Here is a 7,721-nt window from a genome sequence, read left to right as displayed (position 1 = left end):
CTTGCATGCATTCATTGTTTTGATCCAAAAATTTTCATGCATTGCATAATTTTCATGTTTTTCTCTCTCATCATTAAAAATTCAAAAATAAAAAAAATATATATCTTTCCCTCTTTTCTCTCATAAAATTCGAAAATTTGAGTTGACTTTTTCAAAAATTTTTAAAATCTACTTGTTTCTTATGAGTCAAATCAAATTTTCAATTTAAAAATCTTATCTTTTTCAAAATCTTTTTCAAAAATCATATCTTTTTCATTTTTTTAGTTATTTTCGAAAATTTTTAAAACATTTTTCAAAAATCTTTTTTTTATCTTTATCACATAATTTTCGAAAATAACAATAACAATTAATATTTTGATTCAAAAATTTCAAGTTTGTTACTTGCTTGTTAAGAAAGATTCAAACTTTAAGTTCTAGAATCATATCTTGTGATTTCTTGTGAATCAAGTCATTAATTGTGATTTTAAAAATCAAATCTTTTTCAAAAATATCTTCTTATCTTACCTTTTTCAAAAATTTGATTTCAAAATATCTTTTCTAACTTCCTAACTTCTTATCTTTTCAAAAATTTGTTTCAACTAACTAACTAACTTTTTGTTTGTTTCTTACCTTTTTTTAAAACCACCTAACTAACTCTCTCTCTCTAATTTTCGAAAATATCTCCCTCTTTTTCAAAATTTCTTTTTTTAATTAACTAATTATTATTTTTTTGAATTTTCGAAAAATTACTAACCTTTTTCAAAAATTATTTTCGAAAATCACTAACTCTTTTTCAAAAATTATTTTCGAAAATTCTCCTTCTCTCCTCCTCTCATCTCCTTCTATTTATTTATTCATCTACTAATACTTCTCTTCATCTCACATCTCTGCTCCTATCATCATCTTTGTGTTTGGATTCTTCATTCTTCTTTACCCCTATTCCTTTTCTTCTTCTACTAACAATAAGGAACCTCTTTACTGTGACATAGAGGGTTCCTCTTCTTTTCTTGTTTTCTTCTCTTTCTTATGAGCAGGAACAAAGAAAAAGGCATAATTGTTGAAGCTGATCCAGAACCTGAAAGGACTCTGAAGAGGAAACTAAGAGAGGCTAAATTACAACAATCCAGAGACAACCTTATTGAAAATTTCGAACAAGTAAAGGAGATGGCAGCCGAACCCAACAATAATGCAAGGAGAATGCTTGGTGACTTTACTGCACCAAATTCCAATTTACATGGAAGAAGCATCTCCATTCCAACCATTGGAGCAAACAATTTTGAGCTGAAACCTTAGCTAGTTTCTCTAATGCAACAAAACTGCAAGTTTCATGGACTTCCCTCAGAAGATCCTTTTCAGTTCTTAACTGAATTCTTGCAGATATGTGATACTGTAAAGACTAATGGAGTAGATCCTGAAGTCTACAGGCTCATGCTTTTCCCTTTTGCTATAAGAGACAGAGCTAGACTCTGGTTGGACTCTCAACCTAAGGATAGCCTGAACTCTTGGGATAAGCTGGTCACGACTTTCTTAGCCAAGTACTTTCCTCCTCAAAAGCTGAGCAAGCTTAGAGCGGATGTTCAAACCTTCAAACAAAAAGATGGTGAATCCCTCTATGAAGCTTGGGAAAGATACAAACAGCTGACCAAAAAGTGCCCCTCTGACATGCTTTCAGAATGGACCATCCTGGATATATTCTATGATGGTTTATCTGAGCTATCAAAGATGTCATTGGATACTTCTGCAGGTGGATCCATTCACCTAAAGAAAATGCCTGCAGAAGCTCAAGAACTCATTGACATGGTTGCTAATAACCAGTTCATGTACACTTCTAAAAGGAATCCTGTGAGTAATGGGACGCCTATGAAGAAGGGAGTTCTTGAAATTGATACTCTGAATGCTATATTGGCTCAGAATAAAATATTGACTCAGCAAGTCAATATGATTTCTCAAAGTCTGAATGGAATGCAAGCTGCATCCAATAATACTCAAGAGGCATCTTCTGAAGAAGAAGCTTATGATCCTGAGAATCCTGCAATAGCAGAAGTAAATTACATGGGTGAACCTTATGGAAACACCTATAACTCATCATGGATAAATCATCCAAATTTATCATGGAAGGATCAACAAAAGCCTCAACAAGGCTTTAATAATGGTGGAAGAAACAGGTTTAGCAATAGCAAGCCTTTTCCATCATTAACTCAGCAACAGACAGAGAACTCTGAACAAAATACTTCTAATTTAGCAAACTTAGTCTCTGATCTGTCTAAGGCCACTGTAAGTTTCATGAATGAAACAAGGTCTTCCATTAGAAATTTGGAAGCACAAGTGGGCCAGCTGAGTAAAAGGATCACTGAAATCCCTCCTAGTACTCTCCCAAGCAATACAGAAGAGAATCCAAAAGGAGAGTGCAAGGCCATTAAAATGATCACCATGGCCAAACCTGTAAGGGAAGGAGAGGACGTGAATCCCAGTGAGGAAGACCTCCTGAGACGTCCAGTGATCAATAAGGAGCTTCCCTCTGAGGAACCAAAGGACTCTGAGGCTCAATTAGAGACCATAGAGATTCCATTGAACCTCCTTATGTCATTCATGAGCTCTGATGAGTATTCCTCTTCTGAAGAGAATGAGGATGTTACTGAAGAGCAAGCTGCCAAGTTCCTTGGTGCAATCATGAAGCTGAATGCCAAACTATTTGGCAATGAGACTTGGGAAAATGAACCTTCCTTGTTCACCAATGAACTAAGTGATCTGGATCAACTGACATTGCCTCAGAAGAAACAGGATCCTGGAAAGTTCTTAATACCTTGCACCATAGGCACCATGATCTTTAAAGCTCTGTGTGACCTGGGTTCAGGTATAAACCTCATGCCCCTCTCTGTAATAGAGAAACTGGAAATCTATGGGGTGCAAGCTGCTAAAATCTCATTAGAGATGGCAGACAATTCAAGAAAACAGGCTTATGGACAGGTAGAGGACGTGTTAGTAAAGGTTGAAGGCCTTTACATCCCTGCTGATTTCATAGTCTTAGATACTAGAAAGGAAGAGGATGAATCCATCATCCTAGGAAGACCTTTCCTAGCCACAGCAAGAGCTGTGATTGATGTGGACAGAGGAGAACTAGTCCTTCAATTGAATGAGGACAACCTTGTGTTTACAACTCAAGGATCTCTCTCTGCATCCATGGAGAGGAAGCATAAAGAGCTTCTCTCAAAGCAGAGTCAACCAAAGCCCCCACAGTCAAACTCTAAGTTTGGTGTTGGGAGGCCACAACCAAACTCTAAGTTTGGTGTCAAACCCCCATATCCAAACTCTAAGTTTGGTGTTGGGAGGTCTCAACAAAGCTCTGCACATCTGTGAGGCTCCATGAGAGCCCACTGTCAAGATATTGACATTAAAGAAGCGCTTATTGGGAGGCAACCCAATTTTTATCTAATTTTTATTTTCATTATTTTCCATGTTTTATTAGGTTCATGATCATGTGGAGTCACGAAAAAAATAGAAAAATTAAAAACAGAATCAAAAACAGCAGAAGAAAAATCACACCCTGGAGGAAGCACCTGTCTGGCGTTCAACGCCAGAACAGAGCATGGTTCTGGCGCTGAACGCCCAAAATGGGCAGTGTCTGGGCGCTGAACACCCAAAATGGGCAGCATCTGAGCGCTGGACGCCAGAACTGCACCCTGGAGGAAAGCTGGCGCTGAACGCCCAGAACAAGCATGGTTCTGGCGTTCAACGCCAGAAATGGGCATCAATTGGGCGTTGAAACGCCCAAAATGGGCACTAACCTGGCGCTGAATGCCCAGAGTTGTGTGCAAGGGCATTTTACATGCCTAATTTGGTGCAAGGTTGTAATTCCTTGAACACCTCAGGATCTGTGGACCCCACAGGATCCCCACCTACCTTCACTCACTCTCTTCTCTCTTCTCAATCATCCTCTATTTCCAATAAACACTCTTCCCCAAAACCCTTCACCTATCACCCCCATCCCTCTCCCCTATTAACCCTTCACCACTCACATCCATACACCCACCTACCTTCAAAATTCAACATCTCTTTCCCACCTACACCCACCCACTCATTCTCACATAACACAACCCTCTCTCCATCTCCTCCATATCTTCTTCTTCTTCATCTATTCTTTCTTCTCTTGCTCGAGGGCGAGCAACATTCTAAGTTTGGTGTGGTAAAGCATAGCTTTTTTGTTTTTTCATAACCATTAATGGCACCTAAGGCCAGAGAATCCTCAAGAAAGAGGAAAGGGAAGGCAATTGCTTCCACCTCTGAGCCATGGGAGACGGAAATATTCATCTCACAAGCCCATCACTAAGAAAAAGATGGAGCAAGCAAGAGAGTCCATTCATGGAGCTCAAGAGGCGCAGGAAGCTCATCACCATGAGATCCCGGAGATGCCTCCAATGCATTTTCCTCCACAAAACTATTGGGAGCAAATCAACACCTCCCTAGGAGAATTAAGTTCCAACATGGGACAACTAAGGGTGGAACATCAAGAGCACTCCATCATCCTTCATGAAATAAGAGAAGATCAAAAAAGCAATGAGGGAGGAGCAACAAAGACAAGGAAGAGACATAGAAGAGCTCAAGGACATAATTGGCTCCTCAAGAAGGAAACGTCACCATCACTAAGGTGGATTCATTCCTTGTTCTTATTTCTTCTGTTTTTCGTTTTCTATGTTATGTGCTTATCCGTGTTTGTATCTTCATTACATGATCATTAGTAGTTAGTAACTATGTCTTAAATTTATGAATGTCCTATGAATCCATCACCTCTCTTAAATGAAAAATGTTTTAATTCAAAAGAACAAGAAGTACATGAGTTTCGAATTTATCCTTGAACGTAGTTTAATTATATTGATGTGGTGACAATGCTTCTTGTTTTCTGAATGAATGCTTGAACAGTGCATATGTCTTTTGAAGTTGTTGTTTAAGAATGTTAAATATGTTGGCTCTTGAAAGAATGATGACTAGGAGACATGTTACTTGATAATCTGAAAAATCATAAAAATGATTCTTGAAGCAAGAAAAAGCAGCAAAGAACAAAGCTTGCAGAAAAAAAAATAGGCGAAAAAAAAAATAGAAAGAAAAAGCAAGCAGAAAAAGCCAAAGCTCTTAAAACTAAAAGGCAAGAGCAAAAAGCCAATAACCCTTAAAACCAAAAGGTAAGGGAAAATAAAAAGGATCCCAAGGCTTTGAGCATCAGTGGATAGGAGGGCCTAAAGGAATAAAATCCTGGCCTAAGCGGCTAAACCAAGCTGTCCTTAACCATGTGCTTGTAGCGTGTAGGTGTCAAGTGAAAACTTGAGACTGAGCGGTTAAAGTCAAGGTCCAAAGCAAAAAAAAAAGAAGAAGAGTGTGCTTAAGAACCCTGGACACCTCTAATTGGGGACTTTAGCAAAGCTGAGTCACAATCTGAAAAGGTTCACCTAATTATGTGTCTGTGGCATTTATGTATCCGGTGGTAATACTGGAAAACAAAGTGCTTAGGGCCACGGCCAAGACTCATAAAGAAGCTGTGTTCAAGAATCATCATACTGAACTAGGAGAATCAATAACACTATCTGAAATCTGAGTTCCTATAGAAGCCAATCATTCTGAACCTCAATGGATAGAGTGAGATGCCAAAACTATTCAAGAGGCAAAAAGCTATAAGTCCCGCTCATCTGATTGGAGCTATGTTTCATTGATAGTTTGGAATTTATCGTATATTCTCTTCTTTTTATCCTATTTGATTTTCAGTTGCTTGGGGACAAGCAACAATTTAAGTTTGGTGTTGTGATGAGCAGATAATTTATACGCTTTTTGGCATTGTTTTTAGTATGTTTTTAGTAGGATCTAGTTACTTTTAGGGATGTTTTCATTAGTTTTTATGTTAAATTCATATTTCTGGACTTTACTATGAGTTTGTGTGTTTTTCTGTGATTTCAGGTATTTTCTGGCTGAAATTGAGGGACTTGAGCAAAAATCAGATTCAGAGGATGAAGAATGATTGCTGATGCTGTTGGATTCTGACCTCCCTGCACTCAAAATAGATTTTCTGGAGCTATAGAACTCAAAATGGCGCGCTTCCAATTGCGTTGGAAAGTAGACATCCAGGGCTTTCCAGCAATATATAATAATCCATACTTTGGCCAGGTTTAGACGACGCAAACTGGCGTTCAACGCCAGCTCTCTGTCCAATTCTGGCGTCCAGCGCCAGAAAAGGATCCAAAACCAGAGTTGAACGCCCAAACTGGCACAAAAGCTGGCGTTCAACTCCAAGGAGGACCTCTACACGTGCAACACTCAAGCTCAGCCCAAGCACACACCAAGTGGGCTCCGGAAGTGGATTTATGCATCAATTACTTACTTCTGTAAACCCTAGTAGCTAGTTTATTATAAATAGGACATTTTACTATTGTATTGGACATTTTTTGATCATCTTTTGATCTATTGATCACGTTTTGGGGGCTGGCCATCTCGGCCAAGCCTGAACCTTTCACTTATGTATTTTCAACGGTAGAGTTTCTACACTCCATAGATTAAGGTGTGGAGCTCTGCTGTTCCTCAAAGATTAATGCAAAGTACTACTGTCTTTCTATTCAATTCAACTTATTCCGCTTCTAAGATATCCATTCGCACCCAAGAACATGATGAAGGTGATGATTATGTGACGCTCATCATCATTCTCCCTTATGAACGCGTGCCTGACAAACACTTTCGTTCTACATGCAACAAGCTAGAATGAATATCTCTTGGATCCCTTAATCAGGATCTTCGTGGTATAAGTTAGAACCCATGGATGGCCATTCATGAGGATCCGGAAGGTCTAAACCTTGTCTGTCGTATTTCGAGTAGGATTCAGGGATTGAATGACTGTGATGAGCTTCAAACTCGCGATTGCTGGGCGTAGTGACAGACGCAAAAGGATAGTAAATCCTATTCCAGCATGATCGAGAACCGACAGATGAATAGCCGTGCCGTGACAGGGTGCGTTGACCATTTTCACTGAGAGGATAGGATGCAACCATTGACAAAGGTGATGCCTCCAGACGATTAGCCGTGCCGTGACAGGGCATTTGGATCATTTTCCCGAGAGAAGACCGAAAGTAACCATTGACAATGGTGATGCATTACATAAAGCTTGCCATGGAAAGGAGTAAGACTGATTGGATGAAGACAGCAGGAAAGCAGAGATTCAGAGGGATAAAAGCATCTCTATACACTTATCTGAAATTCTCACCAGCGATTTACATAAGTGTTTCTATCTTTTATTTTATGTTTACTTAATTATTATTCGAAAACTCCATTATCAATTTATATCTGCCTGACTAAGATTTACAAGGTGACCATAGCTTGCTTCATACCAACAATCTCCGTGGGATCGACCCTTACTCACGTAAGGTATTACTTGGACGACCCAGTGCACTTGCTGGTCAGTTACACGGAGTTGTGAACCATGGTATTGGCATCATATTTTTGGCGCCATTGCCAGGGAAAGAAAGAGCAATGAATTTTACATAATTAAAGTGTAATCACGATTCCGTGTACCAAAACTCCTTATTCATCATGAAACATAATGAAATAGTCACATGGTAAAGGTACTTGTTGCAACATGTAATTAATTTGATATGAAAATCATGATGAACAAGTAATTCAAGTCAATTCACTAAAGTAAAGGTGCACACTTCATTATTAAGATGCCAAACAAGGATATAGTTTAATGCATATGGTAGTTACAACATATG

Source organism: Arachis hypogaea, chromosome 15, assembly GCF_003086295.3.
Source record: "Arachis hypogaea cultivar Tifrunner chromosome 15, arahy.Tifrunner.gnm2.J5K5, whole genome shotgun sequence".
Lineage (NCBI taxonomy): Eukaryota > Viridiplantae > Streptophyta > Magnoliopsida > Fabales > Fabaceae > Arachis > Arachis hypogaea.
The sequence above is the reverse complement of the archived record's forward strand: the minus strand, read 5'-3'. Positions refer to the sequence as shown.